We start from the raw sequence: 24,160 nt of genomic DNA, 5'->3' as shown, positions 1-24,160 counted from the left end.
TCTGTTAGGGCATACACGCTAGAGTCCATTTGCGCATGCGCGCCTGCGTCCATTCACGCGTGCACACGTCAGTTTGCGCATGCGTGCACCAAGTCGGCACTGCGGCCAGCCAGGTTGCTTTGGGTGGCTGGCTGGGCCCGGCTCTGTCTTAGTTGGTATCAAGTACAAGGTGCTGTTTTATTATGACAGAGAAAAAGGAAATCATTTTCAAAAATTTGGATTATTTGGAGTCTATGGGAGACGGCCATTACATAATTCAGAGCTTTATAGATAGCGGTTTTCAGATAACGGATCCCATACATGTATAATAATAATTAATACATTTTAAGAAATAGTAATGAAATTCAGATTGTAGATTATTGATTTTGTTTTCAGTGCACATGCCCATAGATGCCATCTTGAGGACCCATCCACATTGGCGTATACAGAAAGAATCCAAAGGAAAAAGGTCAGACAGCACTGAGCATCTGCCAAGGCTTTGTCATTATCCCACCATCATTACCCACAATGGCTCTGAAGCTCAGCTCCCACTGACTTTATGTAGGTCATTATAAATCTCTGAATTTTAGCCTCCAGAAATTAGATTTTGTCTAGCAGATTCTATATTATTATCGCTATTTGTGAAATGGGACATTCTTATAGGACATATGGATGCTTTTCACTGTTACATCATAAAATTAAAAAAAAAAATAACTTGTTCGATTTGCCTGAAAGATTTTATTCCTAAATAGAAAGAAGGCAACATTTCCTTGGTGTGCCGATATGGCTCGTAATTCCTATTCTTTATGTTAATGATATTTCTAATGCTCCATAATCGAAGCGTGTTCCACATGGCATAACTTACAGTCATATCTCCAACTTTTTTTTTCCAGGCTATAATTAATTCAGAATATTATGCATTGTGCTGCCTAATGATTTTATCTACTTTGGTACATTAGTTACATTATGCAATGTATTTTTTTTTTTAAAATTCTGTTAATATTCAGCAAATATCATTTTTGTATCATAGGAGTGTCCGAACACTTTCTAATGGGCCGACCAGAAAGAAATCAACTAATTAGCGGCTGATATTAGTAAAAAATGGTAAAGGTATGGGATCCGTTATCCAGAAAGTTCCGAATTACAGAATGGATGTCTCTCATAGACTCCGTTATAATCAAATAATCCAAATTTTGAAAAATGATTTCCTTTTTATCTGTAATAATAAAACAGTACCTTGGACTTGATCCCAACTAAGATATAATTTGTTACTTATTGGAGGCAAACTAAGTATATTGGGTTTATTTAATGTTCAAATTATTTTTCTGTAGACTTAAGGTGGTATGAAGATCCAAATTACAGAAATATCTGTTATCCGGAAAACCCCAGAGCATTCTGGATAACATGTCCCATACCTATACTCTGTTACATAGGACATCAAACTTGATTTTACTAACTTTAGTAAGTAAATGCTAACTACAAACTTGCTTTGAATCTGTATTGGTGCAGCATTAGTTACTAAAGGGAATAATACACTTTGTTGTTCTTTATTTATATGATGTCAACATATTCTGCATCACTATACAGTAAAGATTACAAACTAAGGCCACAATCACATTCACACATGTTGTGGTCAATATTATTATGGCCGAGTGAGTGAAGGAGAATATGCAACTCCTTGCACATAATTGAACCTTGGACCACTATTATGCCGCCATGCTGAGTGAGCTATATTAGCCTTTTTTTGGTAGTTTTTAGGTTTTCTAATTTTGGAATTTAGAGATGTATGCATTTCACATCATTTACTAACAATCAAATTCTGAATTTTTCCGTGAATTTGTAAAAAAAAATTGTGGATTTCAGATTATTTTTAAAAAGCTCGAAAAATTTGAGATTTATTAAGGGGAAGATTTATCAAGTGTCGAACTGTAAATTTTTAATTCAAATTTTTGAATGTCAAAATTCACACATTCGATTATAACCCCCCCCCTATTCTAATGTAAATTCAGATGTTAGATTTATCACACCTCGGCCATGGAAACAGTCTTAATTAGAATACTTGCCACCTAAAACCACCAAGTTCATGTATAAAGTCAATGGCAGAGGTCCATTGAGCCATTTGAAGATGTTAATAGCCTTCCTGACATTCCGAAGAAAAACTCGATTCATAGAATTGAATACGATTCAAATTTTTGGGTCGGAACCATTCAATCGGATATTGCATTCTAATTTTTTCTTAATTGACCTCCCATTCGAATTGCGCATATATTCAAATTAAAAAATTTCACATGAATTCGAAATTCAAACTTTGATAAATGGGCCTCCCAGTGTTAAAACCACGAAAACCTCTAATACAAAACTTCGCCAGGTAAAAGTTGTCACTGACTATAGAAGTCAATGGGAGCTGCACTGATCCATTTGGACTGATTTAAATCAATTCAGACTTGAAGGATTTTTCAGATTTATTTTTTTCACTAGGAATTGTCCTAAAAACAAGGATTTCCAAAGTTTTTTGAAGTACTCATTGTATAGTTCCATTTGTACTTTTTTCATTCAGATTTTTTAATAAATGTCATGACATTCGTAGTTTTAGAGTTTGTGAGTTTAGTTGTGGTTCCAAAAAACGCTAAAACCCCTAAAATCCAACCTTTGATAAACAGGCCCCCACTTGTAGGGTTACAAAACAGAGAAGACTCATCCTGCAGCACTGCTTGATGTACTGTATTTTTCATGTGTGCAATCATCAGATATTATATCTTATATATTTTGTCTTTGGTGAGTATTGGTGCTTGGTCCTATGGGAGCAATTTGGCCGGTTTCGCTTCGCCAAAAAATTTGCGAAACGACAAAAAATTTGCAAAACAGCACCGGCATCTTGGGATCAGCCATGCTGCACCAATCACAAGGGCTCTGCCCCTTAGGAAACCCTGTATATACCATGAGGCTCCGACTATCCCCCTCTGCCCTCTGCTGAAATCACAACAGGTAATTCTGAATGCTACAAATGCAAAGGATCATGGGATTTAAATGACCCCCACGAGAGCTCTGTTAAAACTGTCTATAACCCCAGTTATTACAGGTGATCTTTGTTTAATAAGGCAAATTGCTGTCTGAAACCCTCCAGGCCTAAAGTTTACCAGGCCCCTACTTCTGTACTGCCTCTACCTCCTGCCTTCAAGGTCAATTGTAAAAATGAATTTGCCAATTTCATGGAGACATGTTAAAAAATGACACAAATTATATTTATTCTGCAAGAACATATTTTAAAAAATTTAAGTATAGAACATATTTCTTTGGAAATACCAGTGACTTTTTTTTTTTCACCCAGTCTCAGCCTCAGGTAGACTGTGCTTAAGAATTCAGCTCCTACATCTGTTCCCAATCAAGCCGTAATTTAAATCAAATCAGTAAGGACAGTCTCTTATTATTCTACCAAATGTTATTGTTTTTTCTTGCATTGGGTATTCTCTAAGCAAATGCATCAGGATTTGTTCTTGTCTCTCTGCTGTTCCCTGCAGAAAATCCGGGCTTCTGCTAACCACATTGTGCTTATTAAAAAAAAAAAAAAAGGCAACAGAAAAAGGTAAGAAAAAAACAGCTCATTTTCTTTGCACAGTTGAATAAAGTTCATTAAGTAGAAATTACAGCAGCATAAGCAACTATGATTCCCATTGACAGAAATGACAGCTTGCAAGCATTTTTAGAATATTATAAACAGATCAAGCCGGTGCTACTTTCTCCTGTGACAAAGCAAAAATATCTCACAACTGAATTTGCTGAAGGAAACAGCCTAGAAGAAAAAAAAAAATACAATCATTAAATACTGTGAGTACTATTATAAATCAGTATTCGGCATTTCCAGGAGTTGTTTTTTTTCACCATTTGGAATACTCTATACCTTCTAAATACACACTGCATTTTTAAATAACATATACAGGTTGTGGTTTAAAACTGATTTAAAACAGCGAGGGCATGTACTGCAAAATAGTGGCCACAACTCCACCATTCTCGTACAGAACCTGTTAACCAGAATACTCAGGAACTGGGGTTTTCTGGATAACAGATCTTTCCATCTTTTAATTTGGCTCTTCATACCATAAGTGTACTTGAAAATCATGTAAAAATGATATAAACCCAAAAGACTGGTTTTGCTTCCAATAAGGATTAATTATATCTTTTATCAAGTACAAGGTAGTTTTATTATGATAGAGAAAAAGGAGCTTTCTGGATAATGGGTTTCCAAATAATGGATCCCATAACTATATTTGCATCAGGAGTCCTATTTTGTTTCTAAATTTTAAATTGTGTTGGAATACCATATACCTATTTGAAATTCAAACCGGATATCTATTTCAGTTTTAAATTGCAGCCCTGGTTGGGGGTTTAAAGCCCGGTGGGCAAGCTTTAACTTATAGGGTGTCCATGATAATTAAAAATGTGGCCGCTCATTTGCTGATCAGAAACCCAGTGTAACTCCTAGGAGATAATCAATGTAAATGGGATTTTATGACTATCATAATTTTGTGTCCAATTGTTTCCCCATTTTGGATGCCAACAGCTCAGTGGATAATATCAGTTCAATTCTTTTGTAGTTCAGTATTTTTGTGTTTTAATTATATTTATTACATTAATACATAAGTGAAATTGAATGCTCAGTATGTTATAGACAGCCCTATTCCTAGTAGCTTTGCAATTGATCATTATTTATTTTGTATAGTTTAATTCTTTGCCTTCATCTCCTATGTCTAGTGATGGGCAAATTTATTCGGCAAACGCAAATTCACAGCGAATTCCCGCGATTCGTCGATGAATAAATTCGTGAAACCACTGCTAAAATTCGCCGAAAAACGGCCGCCGCCGTAAAAAATTAGATACCGGCGCCGTTTCGAGAATTTTTGGCCGTTTCGTGAATTTCGTGGGAAATTCGCTAATTTTTCAGCGAAGCAAAACGCCCCAAATTCGCCCATCACTACCTATGTCTTTCCAGCAGTGAAATGGGGGTCAGTGACTCCAGCTGCCAAAAACGATTAAGCTTACAATGTTTTTAATATTGTTACCTTTTATTCCTTATCTTTCTTATCAGTCCCTCTCCTATACATATTCCAATCTCTCATTTAAACCACTGTATGGTTGCTACGGGAAATATGACCCTAGCAACCAGACAGCTGTTTATTTAGCTGCTGAACAAAAAGCTAAATAACTAAAAAAAAAAAAAACACAACAAATAAATAGTGAAGACCAAATGCGAATGGTCTCAGAATATCAATATTTATGTCATACTTAAACATTATTTTAAAGGTAAAAATGGCAAATTACATTGTAGTTTTAAGCATATTTACCTTTTGCTTCTGCTTACCATGGTTATGACTTTGTTTTACTCAATTAAGATTCCCTGAATTCACTCAGCTATAACTGCCCTTGAGCATTTTAGCATTTATATATAGCTACAATTACAGGGAAAACTAAATAGGGTTTGCTCTATACAGAACTCCAAATCCTTTTCTCCAGCTTGTATACAATTGTACAATTTCCATTCTGCATCTTTGTAAATCTTTTAGGCTTTCGAACTGCCTCTGCACTGATAAAAATTTTCAAAAGTGTAATTTTCCCTATAAATTACAAAGACCTTGTATCTGAAAACAAACACTATCCCACTATTGGCCTCCTTTCCTTCAATCATTTGTTTTAAAGCTGTCAGTAATTGATGTCCCACATTGGCAGCAGATCCAAGAAGACTGATGCATCTGGTCACTGTTTGTTTTTTCATGCATGCAAAATGACAGCTATTTTTAGGGGTCTATGTATCAAGGCAATTTAGACGCATTCCAAATCCCAACACACAGAGCAATAAGTGAAGGCCTACTTAACAGCACTGTCATGGGATGCCAATATTATTAATACTTCCACTTGTCATTGTGCACACAGATGATGTAGAAAGGCAACAGTCTTAATGTATTATTTTAGCCCAGTTCTATTTTCTGTTCTGATTAAAGCTGTTTATCAAAGTTTCAAACACATGACAAAAAGCCAAATATGTGTGTGTGTAGATATATATCTATATATATATATATATATATATATATATATATATATATATATATATATATATATATACACACACACACATGTACAGGTATGGGACCTGTTATCCAAAATGCTCGGGACCTGGGGTTTTCCGGATAACAGATCTTTCCATAATTTGAGTCTTCATGCCTTATGTCTACTAGAAATTAATTTAAACATTAAATAAACCCAAGAGGCTGGATTAATTAAATCTTAGTTGGGATCAAGTACAAGCTACTGTTTTATTATCACTGAGAAAAGGGAAATCATTTTTTAAAATTTTGGATTATTTGGATAAAATGGAGTCTATGGGAGCCATTCCGTAATTCGGAGCTTTCTGGATATCGGGTTTCCGGATAAGGGATCCTATACCTGTACACGTATACATTTTATTTGCCTAGAATAGTTTAACATGCCCCCATGTCATTCTATTTAAAGGGAACGGTCACCTTAAGAAATGATTCCAAATCCTATTTCAAGATGTTAGTCAAGCAAAATAAATTTCACTTACACTTTATACAGTACATTATTTAAATAATGTTTCTTTCAGTCTTGGAAAGTACAATCACTTCAAGCAGGAAGGCGCCATTTTGTGGACACTGTTATTAAGGCAAGCTTTGCATCATACCAAAATCTCAATGGGACACATGATATCTACAGTATGTACAGGCTACACAATTAGATGGTGAGGAGGGAGGGGAGAATGTGGGGAGAGCAGTGACATTGAATTGAAAGTGAAAGTAATTGCTTGCCCCGCCTCTATGCCTAAGGAGGGAAAAGCAAAATATAATTGACAGCTCAGATTTTTAAATACATTTTTAACAGGTATAGATGTTTTAATAAAAAAAAAAGATCAGTTGGATTTCATGTTTAATTTGACTTGACCTTTAATTTGAAAAGTATACAACTTTTTATGTCTGGGTGACAGGTCTCCTTTAGTAGATCATAATACCACTTTTCTTCATCTGCAATAATATGGTAGGGGCCAATAATGCAATTTCAGTCTCACAGACAGTTGCAAGAATATCCCATTCTTTAAAGGCAGAAGACATTGATTGTACAGGCATGGGACCTATTATCCAGAATGCTTCAGGCCTGGGGATTTCCGGATAAGGGATCTTTCCATAATTTGGATCTCCATACCTTAAATCTACTAGAAAATAATTTTAACATTAAATAAACCCAATAGGCTGGTTTTGCTTCCAATAAGGATTAATTATATCTTAGTTAGGATCAAGCACAAGCTACTGTGTCATAACTACAGAGAAAAAAGAAAACGTGAATTATTTGATTATAATGGAGTCTATGGGAGATGACCATTTTGTAATTCAGTGCTTTCTGCATAACAGGTTTCCGGATAACAGATCCCATACCTGTACCTACATATAATTGCCCTGAGCAGCACTCAGTCTGTCCTGCCTCCTGTTGTCGTAGTTAATTTAGCTTAGTTGCACCTACAGATGCAGGGGAACCCTGGAGCTTCCACCACTTCCAAAACTGGACAGTATCTCCAGGGTTCCCTCAGAGACCTGCATCAGTTTGTTCAAAACAGAAAGGATAGGGCACTCAAAACACTTGCACAACGAATGCTGGAAATGCAAGTGGATTCATTTTACCACATTGGCAGCAATTGCGTTAGACACATCTGGTGACCACAGGGATGCTGGAATCATGAGGGAAATGCTGCACTGTGGGTAACAAAAACATGGTGGTTATGTTCAAAACCCCTAGTGATGTGTTGTCCAGTTGGGTGATGGGCTGTGTGATGTCAGAACAAGGTTTGCTCCACCTTTTATTGTTGGAGAAATAATATGACCAGTGTCGGACTGGGACACCAGGGGCCCACTCAAAAATGTTTGATAGGGGTCCACCAATTAATCTTAGACCAGGGGCCCACTCTTAGTACTATTATTATTCCTCTCCTCACTCAACCTCTATTCTCCTAGTCTCTTTTTTTTACATGCTATAATCTATTATTCTATTATTATTCTATTATTCTATTTAGCCACTTTGTTCTCATAGAAATAGGAAATGGCCATCAAATAGGCCAAACGTCTAGCAGCATAAGGGCCCACTGACACCTTGGCCCACCGGGACTTTTCCAGGTATACCATAGGGCCAGTCCGACACTAAATATATCCTTTTATAAAATACAGAATTTCAATAAAAATTCTAGTGTACATGTAACAGGGGTATTAATAACTTGTGCAAGGGCACAAGAAGTCATCAACCTCAGACCCAACCTCAGACCCCAACCTGTCTAAGGAAAAGTCATTGGCCAGGTTCTTAGCAGTTCACCCTACATGTCAGTGAACTTCAAATGAAGGTAGATATCAGGTCTTAATTATTCTAAATTATGTTGTTATATATAGTGATGGGCGGATTAGCGCCGTTTTGCTTCGCCAAAAAATGTGAAATTTCCCCACGAAATTCACGAAACGCCGAAAAATTTGCGAAACTGCGCCGACGTGTCATTGTTGACACTGGTGTCCATTTTTGGCGACCTTTTTAAGTCAGAAAATTTTTGTGCCCGTTTAGCAAATTTATTCGCCGGCGGTGAATCCTGCAAATTCGCCGCAAACAAATTCACCCATCACTTATAACTTATATCGCTTATATCACTTATAACACTTATAACTTATATACCTCTGTATTATGTATTAACATGTGTGGCCTGGAATTTATTGGCACCATCATTATTAGAACCCAACAGCTTGTAGCAACTCTACATTGTCAATATGCAAATTGTTCTGCCCTTCACCCTGAATGTTTTTTTTTTTTGAACTATAGTTTTTTTTAATTTATCATAATAATTTCCCTGCGAGTGACCTTTTTGTTCTGAAACTATCTTTGCCTAATGATCACTGAACATTTAGCTATAGTCAAGAGATTCCGTTTAGCAGAAAAAAAAGAATAATTGCCTCTACCATCTCCTTGGCAGTGCATTGTATTGGCTAATTTGCTTCTAAAAAAAAAAAATATCAAAAGATTGTAAATGTACAATTAAATAATGAAGTGTAAAGCTAGGCATTTGTTTTATGTTTAATTATCCTAACTACTCTTAAGATTTTCTTTTTTGGGTCAAATAATGAATGCTTTCATTTCCACTAAATCATTTGCAGACCCTCTCAGGAACGTGCTGCAATAATGATACAAACTGATGTGTTAAATGCGTATCAATCTGAGAAATTAGGGCTCATTAATTAGAATTGTGCAATAAAGTGCAGCATGTTGGGGAAATCTTTTCTAAACACAAAGCAATGATTTTAGAGATTCCTATACATACTCATACTTACCCAAGTCAGCTGTAACCATCTCTAGCAAGGTGTAATATCAGCAGTTGATGGCAACAGCCCCCACTTCCCTTTCCCTTACATGTCAAGGCCATTGATTATCTATTGCATCAGAGCCTTAACTGATATCCTCCAAAGCACTGCCAGATTGATTGCTGTACTAGAACTAAGGCTGCTTATATGGCACTTAAAGCCTGTTTAAAAATATAGGTTATTTCAGTTCATTTTATAGGATTTGATTTATATGCAACCAGCAGCCTCATGTAATGAAACAAAAAACTGTAAATCTGCTCCCATTTGCCTTGCAAGTTCAGTATAGCCATAGGCCATATTTTTAATCTATTATAAAAAAAACTATTGTTCCCCACCCAACCGGAGTGTGGGCTTTATTAGCACACCCCCTCTGGTGGAGGAAACAATTTCAGGTCAAAGGTGTCCTTTAACAAAAGGAAACCCTAATAAAATGGGTTGAAAAACCCTAGGGTTAGTGATGGGCCAATCTGACCCGTTTCCCTGTGCTGAAACTTCGTGAAACAGCAAAAAATGTGCCAAATGCATTGAAGTCAATGGGCAGTTTTTTGTGGCAAAATATTTTGCTCAACCCTATCAATACAATGATTTCATATATAATTTCATATATAAAATCAGTACCTGAACTAATGAGAATCTTTCTTAATATATAAATATATATATATATATATATATATATATATATATATATATATATATGGGGCAAATTTACTTACCTTCGAAGTTGCGCCAGCGTTGGCTTTGCCGCACTTCCCCAGGATGCCGCTAATTCACTAAAATCCGAAGTTGCGCTCAGGGAGGCGAAAGGTAGCAAAGTTGCGATAGCGTTAATTCGTCAAGCAAAGCAAAGCTACGCTAGCGATGCCTAATTTGCATACGGCGCCAAGTTAAAGTACAATGGACGTATATGTAGCAGCGAATACATTACACTACACAAGCCTCGGAAAGCTTCATAAAATAAAGTTGTTATTTTGCCCTACATATGTTAGGAAATGTGGGGGGAAGGAGGGTACCCCAAAGAAAATGTACAATCTTTTTCAGCCTATCACCTATCGACTCTATTGCACTTCGCCTGGTCTGAGGTGGAAAAGCAAGTCTGACGCAAGAGGTAACGTTCCGTAAAATGCGCAAGTTAGTGAATTAGCGTAGTTCCGTCCCTTCGCCATAGCGCAATTTCTCCTGTCGTAAGGGTGCGAGGTAGTGCTAGAATAGGTCCACTTCGCTAGCGAATTTTCGCTAGCGTTAGCCACTTCGCCCTTTAGTAAATTTGCCCCATGGACAGAGAGAGAGAGAGAGATGCTGATAAAACGTCTATGCAAATAAAAAAAAATGAATACACAGGCAGAGCATTTTAAATGGGCCATTGTTAAGGGTCGTAGTGCTGGTGAGTTCTACAGATCTGAAATAGGGGTAGAATTCATGAAATGCCAGGTTTTACCGAGCTTGGCTTATGCAGTTCTTTTTGTCGCACCTTGTCAATTCTTCCGGTGCAACTGAACTGCAGCAATTGACACAGAACACTGAGGGAACCCTGGAGCTAGCACATGTTCTGGAGGTGGCAGAAGCTCCAATGGCACCTACTGCCACTATACTGAAGTGCAAGGAGAGTATTTTGACGAAGGTGCCTTGAGGTCCAAGGACCTCAGCTACACTTGTAAGCATGCATGAGCCTTCAAGTCACTACCTTAAAAGCATCACCTATCAAAGGTACATTGTTCAGACATCAGACACACAATACAGCCAAATCTATGAAAATAATGTGCCATCCATTCGAACATTTAATGTTCCCTCCATTTGGGGTTCCAAACTGTCTCTTGACACAATGATTGCACAAGAACTATTGATCAAGGGTGTGCAGGTATTATGGATGAGCAGCTGCACATAAGCCTAGCATTAAGCATCACCAGTTGGCAGATGCCAGGATAACATAACCCACCTGAATGCATAATACCAACAGCAAATTTTTGTAGAGAGGCAACACTGATCTGGGGCAGTTCTCCATGGTTCCATTGATAGCATAATGTAGGGCAGTGATCCCCAACCAGTAGCTCATGAGCATCATGTTGCTCTCCAGCCCCTTGGATGTTGCTCCCAGTGGCCTCAAAGCAGGAGCTTATTTTTGAATTCCAGGCTTGGAGGCAAGTTTTGGTTGTATAAAAACCAGATGTACTGCCAAACAGAGCCTCAATGTAGATTGACAATCCACATAGGGGCTACCAAATGGCTAATCACCGCACTAATTTGGCACCCCAAGAACAATTTTCATGCTAGTGTGGCTCCCCATCTCCTTTTACGTCTGAATGTTGCTCATGGGTTCAAAAGGTTGGGGATCCCTGCTGTAGGGTATAGTGATATTCTTGACAATTCCGCAACAATTTGGGAAGGGCCTTAAATGTTTACAGGGTAAAAAAAAGGGGGAGGGTAAATCATTATTGTTGTTAATGGGTTAATCTCCTGTTTACTTTACTATGTTTATTGTACTTTGGGCATTTTTTCTTTTGAAATGTCTATTTTTTTTTTGTTGATAATTATAAAAGCATCTACAAAGCATAACTAAGATTGGTAAAGAGTGACAAAATCCATTATGCAAATGGATAGTATTTGTCTAAATGTGACCTAAAACAGACCATATTATAACACTGATTCATCAAGGCATGACACTGATGAATCTACCCCTTATAAAAATGTCAGACGAAGAAATATGATCTCATCTGAGATAAAAAATACCATCTGATACCATGATATATCTGAACTGGCTTGAGTATTGTGAAGTATTAGTCAGAATACACACACTTAAGGGATCAATTTATACTTTTATATACTGTATATGGGCCATGCGGCTTGAAACGTTGTTGCGCTTGTTCAGATAAAGCCATGAAGTTCCAATAAAGGCTTTTTTAAACAAATCTTCAAGACTGGTGCTGTCTATTGTGATTGTGGGATATTAAAGCTGGTGGAAGTGGACACCTATTGACGTGCACCTGGTCGTTACAACCAAAAATCAAAGTGGTGAGTGCTGGCTGACTATTCGTATATGAACTGTATATGGGCATATCATACTTTCACATACCATGCAACTAAAATAAAAAAAATCAATCTATAACTGGGATCTGAGTAGAACTTGCATTTACTTTGCTCTGTGGCCCTCTGAAGCATTTCCATGATATTCAAAAGGACAGTTTATAAAGGACAGTTTATATTGTAGCCACAGTGTCCATTGTGCATTGATGTTGTAAATCATACCAGGGTCGGAGTGGGGGGCCCAGGCCCACCGGGACTGCAGCCTCAGGGGCCCCCCACATCATCCCCCAGCCTCAAAGTTCTCCCTACCTCCAAAAGGGAGGGAGGGAGGTAAGGAGAGGGAGTAGAGGGAGCGGGTCTGGGCCGGCCACCCAGTCTAACCAATCATGCAGAGACATTTTTACCACTACTGAAGTAGGGGGTTTTCTCCAATGGGAGAGTCCTGCAATGGGTCAGGTACCTGTGGAATACCCGTAAAGCAATTGGGACTCGATTATACTTCCTGTCCCCACCGAGTGGTTGACCCGCAGGTACACAATCTACTGAATTGAGGATGTCACTTTCGGTATATGTGCCATTTCTGGTTTATGTGACATCACTTCCAGTTGCTGCAGTGATCACTGTTGGAGTGGGTCAGGTGGAACTTCATTGGCTTGAGAAAGTGGGTCAGGCTTAGGGAAAGGGTATGATTTGGGTGTGAGTCTAACAAAACATACCCGCACAGGTTTCTATTTTGCAGTGCACTCATAGCTAAATGTTTCATATTCTACAAGATATTTAAGCAGTTACACAGATAATGAATAAATCAGGGTTAATGGTATACTGCCTTATAAATGGTAAATCTATCAGTGCTACCCTAATTAATGGGCAACACCCCCCCCTACCCTTTCAGACCAGCACCTGCAATGAACAGGTACCCTTCCGCTTCACAAACAACATCAACAGGGTTCCCAGAATTTGCCACCTTCCCCCTATACCTCTTGGGCAGGACAAATGCAGAGCAGAGTTTGGCTGTTCCAAATCCGATTCCCAGACTCCTTATCATTGATCACCAACCATGTACACTAGAAGATGACCTGGTCCTGGCCACTAAATATGATTCAGCCAAACATGGTGGCTTCCAACCCACTGCACTATGCAGCTCTGCATTTACCCCAGCAGTAGTGGTGCAGGGGCAGTGTGTGGGAGCCCAGTTGAAGCAGATTGGAACGATGTAGGGTCAGGGGTGCTTCGCCAATGAGGCGAGTTGAGGCTGTCGCCTCAGGCGGCAGCGCCCCACTAGGTACCAGGGGCAACAAAAATGCTCCTCCTGGTACTTTAAGAGCAAATTTCCGGGGGAGGGGGGGGCAGCAGCAACTGCTGCTGCCTCGGGTGGCGGAGGGGCCAGGATCGCCCCTGTGTAGGGTGATTCATTCAAGGGAGTCAAGGTACAGGTTGAAGATGGAATCTGTGCCAGTGCAGAAACCCATAGAGACTGACCACCTGTAAACTTTGTTCATTTACAATAATGAAAGCAAACATCTCCTTCAGTTGCTTTTTGGTTACCGCACAGGTGCACATTTCATACTTCATTAGAGTTTTTACCTTTGTTTTGTCTGACAGTTATTAAAACGGTTATTAAACAAAGAGCTAAAAGACATCCTCAATTAATGAGATGAATAATAAATATATTCTGAGGGAAGATTATGCAGTAATAGAACTATATAACTTGGCTGAAGTTGTTATTATTTTTGTTGACGATGCTTGATTCACGAATAGCTTCTAAATGAGCGTTTACTGAACATACAACCCCTTGGGTCACATTTACTAAAGTCTGTAAGTACATTTATCAAGTTGTTATACTTAATTAACATCATCATTTTAATCCTGGATTAACTAACATTAAAACACAGTAGTGTAGAGTTTATTAAAAAAAAAAAAAAAAAAAAGTTATTTGAAAATCATTCTAAAAGTGCATTAAATGAGCTGAGAGAACATATACATATGCATATTGCTTTGAAGAACAAAAGCTATGGCTTTAGCCAGTGGCGTAACATGCACAGGCTCCCCACAAAAAAATGAGGAGCCCAGGGTGCACAGCCACCCCCTACCTGCTTGCCCACTACCTGCCTGCTGGCTTTCATCACTCCCCACCAGTCTTAATTAGGAAAGCGGCTGGGGAGGGGAGATTTCCATATAACTTTAAAGAAAGCAGACCCCATGTCCAGGCCCTGCTGTTTCCCCCCTGGTCTGGGGGCTGCTTCCTCAAGGGTCGGACTGGGCCGGTGGGACACCGGGAAAAAGCCTGGTGGGCCTACAAACTAGGAGACTTACTACCTGTGGATGATGGAGATCCTCCCCCACCAATTCTCAGGCACCAAGGAGAAGGAGGAAGGTATAAGGTATGTAGCATGATGCAGATTGGGCAGGGGAGGAGAGAGGTGGATGCTGGGGGATGGGGCTCTTTAGATCAAAAGGGGGACCCTTCAGATTCCAGCCACAGTGGGCCATGCACACCCCAGTCTGACACTGGCTTCCTCTATAGTTATGCCACTGGTATTAGCTCTTACACAAAGTTGAGGCAACCCATTATAACAGCTCTGTGTAAAGATTTTTTTTCTCCCTAGGTAGGCCCGGACTGGCAATCTGTGAGTTCTGGCAAATGCCGGGAGGGGCTGCTGTAATGTCCCATAGACAGTCACTATTTAGTGGGCTGGTGGAGGACTATTTGGGCCTCTGTGTACTTGTAATGCCAGGGCCTATTTTGACTCCCAGTCCAGACCTGTGACCGTAGGCCTTTACCTCACTAATCCTAGCTAACACTTTTCCGTCCCATAATATTGATTTCATGTATGAATATGTCAGTAGTACAGTACCTTCTGAAAATAGCCTTTTTTTTGGATCAATCAATTTCACACTGATTCCACTCGTTTTGAATTCCAGTTGACCATTTTGTGGGTTCCTCATCATGAAGGGATATGGGAGTGGAAAAGCAAATGGTTGCAAGCAGAAATAACCTAATCAGAAATTGTTTACAGAAGGTCAACCTCCAAATATCAGTATTTAATTAAATTTGCTTGTGTTTTTTTTCCATGAGTAATATGATTTTTTGTGCATTTTTCCAGTGATTACTAATAATTTCATTTAATTTTGGCTTGTTTGCCTGTCAAATAAACTCCTTCTACTTATTTATGAAACTCTGAGCACCTTTTCTTAACTGCTTCTGCTAAGCCTTTTGTTATACCCCTTGGCTTTGCACATGTTTATCACATGTATCATATTAATTACCTTTCTGGGTTTTCTAGCACCACAAATGCTTTATATTAGTCCATGTCCCGTGTGGGTTAAAAAAAAAACCACAGGAAGAGAATGCGACCACCAACCTCATTCCATGAATATTATCATTTGCTTTCTACTTGGGTGTATCACTGTATCAAATGAGAAAACAACCCTTCCTTTATAGCCTTTTCCCAATACAGGTATGGGACCTGTTATCGAAATGCTCAAGACCAGGGGTATTCCGAATAATGGATCTTTCTGTAATTTTGATCTTCATAACTAAAGTCTACTAGAAAATCATGTAAACATTAAATAAACCCAAGGTACTGCTTTATTATTACAGAGAAAAAGGAAATAATTTTAAAAAAAATTTGATTATTTGGATAAAATGGAGCCTATGGGAGACTTCCTTTCCATAAATTTGGAGCTTTGTGGATAAAAGGTTTCCAGATAACTAATCCCATAGCTATACCAACTAGTGAAAACGTCAATAGGCGTCAAAATAATTTTGGTGCGAGTGACTATTTTGTCCGAATGCATTAAAGTCAATGGGTGTCTGAATAATTTTGACGCTTGTCAAAATTGGCACACGCATTAAAAAAAAAACGTGCAACAATTTTTTTTTCACCTGAATTTAGACCCTCACTAATACCAACTATTGCTAGATTTGCAAAGTTTAACAAACACGATTATTCAATTGCAGCAGTGATCCCCAACCAATGGCTTTGTTTTGCCGCCAATAAGAATTCCAAGTACCAAGTACAAGGCACTTTTTTATTATAACAGAGAAAAAAGGAATCATTATCAAAAATATGATTTATTTGATTAATATGGAGTCTATGGGAGACTGCCTTCCTGTAATTCAGAGCTTTTTTTGGATAATGGTTTTCCAGATAATGGATCCCATACTTGTTGTCTTGATATTCAGTGTTACCACTGCAGCCTTTTCCCCAAACTGAGACAGGGAAACAAATGCTGAACAACAGGACCTTGGGTGTAAATAATGAAGCCTTGGGTTTCCCCAACCTAAAAACAGCTATAGACATGCTTCTTTGTCTTTCGAAATAACCATCATTATTTACCCTAATCTGTTTCCAGCATGTTAAAATATTCCAAGCAAACCGAGCATTTATTCTCTGCCGCCGCTTACAACTATCGCTGCCCATCAACGGGACTGCATATCACCTTCTACGATTCCCACAAAAACCCATTAATATTGAAGAAACAATCGAGCGAAAGTGGATGGCTGTAATTAAATGTGAAATGGAAGCAGTGGTCTGAAATCTTTAATGGAAAGGTTGGTCGGAGACAGTTGCCTGACGGGAACAGAATCCCTGGCCATATTTAGCACTAATATAAAGGAAAGAAGTGGAATTAATAAATCAGCAATATATATATATATATATATATATATATATATATATATATATATATATATATATATATATATATATATATATATATATACGTATCATCTGATCACAGGCTGCTGCTTTAGTTCAACACCATTAATCACCACTGAGCTTTCACATCCGAGCTTCCATCCAAAATATTTGTTCTGCTTAAACTCCCTGTCTAACAGGGAATATTGTGTTTGTTTCAGTGAAGAATAATCCAGTCCAGCGGCGAACAAGTGGGATATTTTGGCCGTGAGTTTTTGTATTTTGATTCACCTGTGTGTCTGTTTTATGTTTGTTTACATTGTCTGTTTGCTCATAATAAGGTTTAATTGTGTCTAAATGCTTTCCCAGCTGTGCGTGTTTCCTGAGAATCATAGCAGGCTCTTACTGCCAGTTGCTCAGTTCAATATGGTCTTCTGGCACTTTGCTTGTCTTTGCGAGGCGAGTGAATGGGAGCAATAGATGAGAAGGGATAAGCAATGGTCTGAAATAAATATGCACTGCAGTCTGATTAAAAAGGCCAGCAACATTTTATTTTTCTCAATAAATGTAATAATAAAGTCATGATATTCTGATTCCCAATTTTACCATATTGTAATAACATACCATGGTGGTCTAGTGGGGGGGACGCCTGCCACCCTCTCGGGGGGGACGCCCGCCGTGCCGGTCCTCACTGCCTCAGGCGCCGGTTACTTAGGGCGCGCCTCTACGTAATTTAAAGGCGCAGGCGTGCTGGCTTATTGACGCCAGCGTGCATTGGCGTGAGATTCAAATGTTTAAAAGGGGCCTTCCAGGTGTGAATCATTGCCCGTTATAGGTTTTCTCCTAGTGAGTTTCCTGGTGGTTTCTGTGCTGTTGAAGCTTCTGAATTCTGATTCCTGTTGTGACCCTTGCCTGGCTTTTTGACGATTATGACTTCTCTATCCTGACCCCTGCCTGATATCCGACTTTGCTTATTCTATATCCCAGCTGATTGATCTCCTGGTTTGACCCTTGCCTGCCTGACTCCGTTTTGTATTCTGCCTGCCCCGACCCGGCCTGATCTGACTACGATTCTGTCTACACCTTGTACCGTGACCCTCTGCCTAAAAGACTCTGATTTACAGTTGTGCCCCTTAGCTTGTTCAGAACCCCTCGCTTTGCACCTCTCTTAATAAGACCTGGCGGCATCCGATTAGCCGAGGGCTCCTCCTGAAATGAAAGGCATCTGTTAAAGGCGGAAGCAAGAGCCGAGAACAAGGTGCTTAGCATCGGTTCTGAATTTAGGGTGCCAACCTTGACATTTATATACTGTAACACGTCATCTGGTTGGAACAGAAAGTATTAAATATACAATACGAGGCTCCCCAACATGGCCCTAGGCATGATTAATGAATTAATGGCAAGCACCCCTGTCAAAGTATGTGTTGCTAGGCAATGCAGTCTACCCATTGTAAAGCAGAAACGTAGCTAATAATAAACGTATCTACAGCACTGTCACACTGGTAATTCCGTGTCAGGGCCATCGATTCTGTGATCTGCGGCTCTTAAAGGGACAATAGCTCATTATTTGAAAGGAAATAATATGAGACAAAAGGCACAGGGGTATGTTTATCAAAAAAGTGAAGTTAGAGATCGCCACAGTCCTCTAGATTGAAATTCCGCCACTCTCCATTCATTTCTATGGGATTTTTAAGTAATTGTCAATAGGTGAAAGTTCATCCTTTGATAAATATGCCTTTCAGAATTCCATATAAATGAATAGAGAGTGATGGAATTTCACTCTAGAGGACTGTGGCAACCTCTAACTTCACTCTTTGATAAATATACCCCATAGAGGCAAATTTAGTAAAGGATGAATTGACTTAACGCTGGTGAAAATTCGCCAGCGTGACGTCGTTTCAGAACTTCACTGGCGGTACCTCGCTCACTAACGCCAGGCGAATTTGCGCTCTGGCGAATTTGCGCTCTGGCGAATGGAAGTAACTACGCAAATTCACTAAGATGCGGATTTTACTGAACGTTAACTCTTGCGCCAGACTTGCCTTCACCACCTCAGACCAGGGGACGTGCAATAGAGTAGACAGGAATAGATTAGGATAGGAGTAGATTGAAAAGTTTCAAGTCCCAAAAAACGCTGGCGTCTTTTGCTTTTATCAGGGTGATAGGCTGCAAAGGAGTGTAACATTTTTTGGGGGTAACCGGCTTCCCAGATTATTGACAATGAGCACTGTACTTCCAATGGTGGAAGTGGACTAGGATGAGTCAGGGTGCTTTCCCTCCACTTCTTTTTGTTCTCTGAATTGTATCACACTCTTTATCTTACAATACCACAGCTATCCATTTTCATTTTTGTTTTTCTTTATGCCTTTAATTCTAGCTTGTCTAATATGTTGTTGTTGCCAATGTGTCTTGAAATGCTAGGGTGCAAGCAAACACTGTGGTTACTGTGTCATATACTGATCAGAGCTTTTTTGTTTCAAAATACTGTGGTCACTGTGTTATGAAATCCTGGGGTCACTGTGTTATGAAATCCTGGGGCACTGTGAGGCATATGTGGATTCCCTTACTAACTAGAACTATGTAGCCATATGCATTTTAAATCTATATTAACATGTGGATGAAATTCAGAATTTTATGGAAGCAAGCTACAGATGGAGTAAACAATATGTAGGCATGTATCTCGGGTACTGTAGGTAACAGTGTCCCACCAATTTATTTAAACAGATTTTAGGGCTCATTTGTGAGTGCAAGTGCAGTGGGCAATATTTCGTGCAAGTTGCCATGTTTTTTATCCTCTGTGCCATGTTTTGTTTTTTTTCCTACAATTCCAGCATGATAGCGGTCTAAAGTTCTTATATAGACATGTTTTTATCGATGCACCCTGTATCGCAAAGCTTTACTCGCTTTATATCATCAAAATCAGGGGATACTATTTTATATAATTCTATTTCTGTGCAAAAAGATTTCATTCTTTCTAGTATTTGGAGTAGTCTGTAAACCATATCCTAAAAAAAAAGTAACACCATAGGTAACATATTTTTCTATAAAGTTAAAAAGAACTGGAGGCTGTTTCTTGTGCAAATGAGTTGGGAAAATGAAAAATGAAATTTAGCAGTGGATTTGCAAAGAATTACTCACAGCAAGACAAGTCTCTGAAAAGTGCAACAGATATCCCTTTATATCCTTTTAGACTGTGCACAATCCTAAAGAAAAAAATATATGGATTTGTTAGGAAACCTCAGTCAATTGTGATGAAGCCGTATGCCTTGGTAAATTTGCACTCAGATTCAAGAGTGCATTGGACAAATTTTAGCAAAATGTGGGTGCCAGGGATTATTTGTATTCCTCGGGTTTCATACTCTTGAGACAACATAAATAAATACTGTGACTGGTCTATGTTATCAGCTCTTTTGCAAAGAACAGAATAGACCTTGTTTTAAAAAATGTTTTTAAATAATTCTTGCCCACGGCTGCGGCTAAATCCATTCTGTGCAATGCGGTAAGAGAAACACAGAGCTGCCATTGGAGTCAAAGGCTTTAATTAGCTACAGTGAAAAATGAAGGGAATTACAGCATGCTAGAGAAACAAGGACAGAGTAAAAGAAGTGATGTATAAAAGATAGGAATAAACAAAGATTAAGGGTAAACGCTAAATTAGAACACAAGATAGAGGGCAGGGTGGGTAAGGGAGGAACGTGTGATAGTTGAAAGCAAAAAAAGATCTCTTGGGACAAAGCTGAGCCAAACAAAGATTATTTCATTTGAAAGTTTTTTTTAATATTATTATGTTTTCTACAGTAAAGTGTAAAATGCTGAGTGAACAGAGAGAGCACAATGTAATAAATATGGCATGAAGATTGCTTATTTGAACAGGTATAGTTTGTGAGCACCGAAAATATATTTGCCAATTAATGAGGCATATCAACCCTTTGAGGTTGAGTGTAACCTTAAATTCCATTGCTTAGAACTCCTGAAAATCAAATGTGTTCAGCATGTTGATATGTTGGTCTCCACCTGACACACACAGAAATGGAACATTACCAAATTATTGTCTGTATTCAAAAAGCTGCATAAATATTTAATGTCGATGTGTATCCAAGTGAGTAGAAAGAGGTGTTACCTTGAAAAACAGTTGCCTTAAAACCAGTGCTGAGTGGCACCACTTTTTACAAAGCATCATATACAACTTTTCATGCTTGAATTTCTCCCAATGTCCTAAATGGGTTATTGCCAGGTATCGGGTGGTGTAAGTTGAAGAGTCATTTGAGGAATGCTAAAAAAATTCATACTGTAGCTCTTTACACCTTTTCAGCAAAGACAAATATATTACTAACGTATCATTTTCACCAATATGTGAAACAGGTGGCCAGCTATACAAAAGAGTATCAAAAGAAAACGAGGATCGGAAAAGAGTTCTTTCTTTCTAATCTCATTCCAGGACCCTATGAATGATCCCCTAAAATAAAAGCAATGGCGCAATCAAAAAATAATTAGCTTTGTCCCATTATTTGAAAGCATTGGTTAACGTGTCCTTACCTGGCAGTGAAATGCAAAAGTGATAATATTGTAAACAATGGAAGCAAGGTAAAAAGGCTGTAAGCCGGTAACAGTTATCCTCTGGAGAATACCACTGCCATCCAGTGTCCCCTGCAGCACATCACACACATCAGTATCTGTTCTGCAAAGAAAACAACAGAATGAAATGTTGCTTTTTTGCGTTCAAAAGATTTGCATTGAAGAGAAAAAGGCATTTTGAAAGCAAGCATCTAATCGGTTGCTTAGGGTTACTATACCCCTTTTTATTTCTTTACCTGAAACTGCTTTGAAATGAGAGTACAAAAAAAAATTGTAAACATATGTTCTGGCATATATGTGTATAAACAAAATTATATTTACCTAACAGACTAACTGTGGCAGCTCTGAACTTGTATTATAAGGAGTGGAGCCATGGCAAGGAGAGGAAACAGGGTGATCACAAGCATGAAGTTGTAGGAAGGCTAGAAGGACATGAACAGCTTAGGCTCCTCTTCATTTCCAGCTCAACTATGGTAAGGAGAAGTAGTACTCATGTACTATGGTCCAACTGCAGGTTTTAATGTGATGTACCATGGATGCTAATATCTTTTGTATTAAATGGCCAAATTAATGATTTAGAGCATACCTCTGCTAAAGGCAATCAGAGACTTGTAACTGAACACTTAGATTGGAGGCCCACATGATCTTGCAGATGAACACAATAACAGTTGTATTCGGTTTTTTTTAACTGCATCATGTTTTTTTTTCCTGACAAATTGGGCTCTTTTCATTTGGGGGTCTCTGGACATCACATAGGCTGGTAAATCTATGCATATTGGGCATCAAAGTGTTCAGCAGACCCCTGACATGCTTAATTTAAATATTGCGTGTTGGTACCTTATGAAATCTGGGTTATGTAATAGGGTAAAGTGAAAGCTTTGTGGTGATTTTCAGAAATTTCATAAAAACCACTTGTTTAGCATGGAAATGTAATTCTACAAGCACTACACCCTGGAAGTTTTACCTGTGGCTAAATTTGCTGGCTGATGCTACTATATGGACCACCTTCTTAAAAAGCAGCTTCTTTCACCACTTCAACATCCAGCTGGTTGCAGCAAATGGCAGAAGATTTGGATTCAGATGCTCCTTGATCTGAAACTGTCAGCAAACCACTGATTAAGAAAGCAGTATGAGCTGAAGCTCAAGCTTCTCCATATCAATCCATCACTCTAAGGCCTCTGCCACCAAAATGTTTAGCCGACTAAGACTACTTTTGGAATTTTTGGTGTCATCCACTCTATTATAAAGAACCAGGAATAGAGTCAGCTTTTGAAAGAAGGGGGAATCAAACTCATAATGTTCTCCTTAACAGGCTGGGGCTTTAACCAACCAAAGCACTTGATAGTCTCTGGCTTATATTTGGTGCTCTGTGCTCCTTTATAAAGAACCAAGAAAGCACCAGCAATCTACAGATGATGGAAGAAGCGGGATTCAAACTCTCAGTCTTCTCCATACAACGCCAGCACTTTACCACCAATGCCACCAATGCTCTTTGATGAACTTGCCTAATTTTGGAATATTTGGTGTTTTGTGCTAATTTATAAAGAAATTTTCCTGAAAGCCACAGATGGGGTGGAGAATTGATCTTGCAACCTTTTCCCTTTGCACCTAAGCATTTAGCTACCTTTGGGTTATTTGGAAATATTTGTGTCAGGTGCTGCTTTCTAGCACAGAGCATTCTTTACTACTGCAACCTTTGACCCTTGCGTTAAAAACAGAACATTTGGTTCTGTCCCAAAATGGGTCAAACAGTTGGCCTAGTGGTTAAGGCAACTGCCTGTGGTGCGCAACATCCGGAGTTCAATTCTTGCCAGTCCAGCTACTTAGTTACATAGTTACATTAACTATGTAACTAAGTAGCTGGACTGGCAAGAATTGAACTCTGGATGTTGCGCACCACAGGCAGTTGCTTAAACCACTAGGCCAACTGTTTGACCCATTTTGCGTTAAAAACAGAACATTTGGTTCTGTCCCAAAATGGGTCAAACAGTTGGCCTAGTGGTTAAAGCAACTGCCTGTGGTGCGCAACATCCAGAGTTCAATTCTTGCCAGTCCAGCTACTTGAAAAAGTTAAATCTCTGTTATCGACTGGAAAACGTGCCCCCACCATTGCCATCTGAAAGGAAGTCAGGTCCCAACTCCATAAAGGTTCTGTCATCAGCCTGGAAAGACAAGTGCCATTGCTACCTGTCAAGGAAGAGTCCCTCACCCCCAAATCAGGACTCTCTCGTCAGACCAGAAATTGATCTCCACACCTGCAGAGACCCCATCCAACAAGTTAACAGCCACCCCATGGACTGGAAAGTGATCACGCTGTACCACCATGCAATGTGGTGGCCCTGGGATGCTAGGGTTATACTGAAAAGAGATGCATGCCCAAGGATGGTACCATAAGGGCAGCCAGGAATGAACAATAAGCCCCCAAAATGGGGTTTTTGAAGAATATATTTCTTAACATTTTCCTTTTGCCTTGTTTAACTGCCTAGCACTTGTGAAATGTTAGCACTAGTGCCATCCCCCTGACATGAGTGCCATTCCCTATGCTGCGCCTGAATTTAT

General features: G+C 39.0%; 1 long non-coding RNA gene across 1 annotated transcript in view; it reads right to left on the bottom strand.

The window, feature by feature from the left end:
- The window catches only part of LOC121401442, a 102,881-nt gene extending 80,453 nt beyond the window's left edge, over positions 1-22,428 (bottom strand). The window contains exon 1 of the long non-coding RNA XR_005966249.1: positions 21,563-22,428. This is a non-coding gene — a long non-coding RNA (uncharacterized LOC121401442). The remainder of the gene's footprint in view (positions 1-21,562) is intronic.
- Between the last annotated feature and the right edge of the window lie 1,732 nt (positions 22,429-24,160).

This window comes from Xenopus laevis, chromosome 3L, assembly GCF_017654675.1.
Source record: "Xenopus laevis strain J_2021 chromosome 3L, Xenopus_laevis_v10.1, whole genome shotgun sequence".
Classification (NCBI taxonomy): Eukaryota; Metazoa; Chordata; class Amphibia; order Anura; family Pipidae; genus Xenopus; species Xenopus laevis.
The sequence above is the reverse complement of the archived record's forward strand: the minus strand, read 5'-3'. Positions and strand labels throughout refer to the sequence as shown.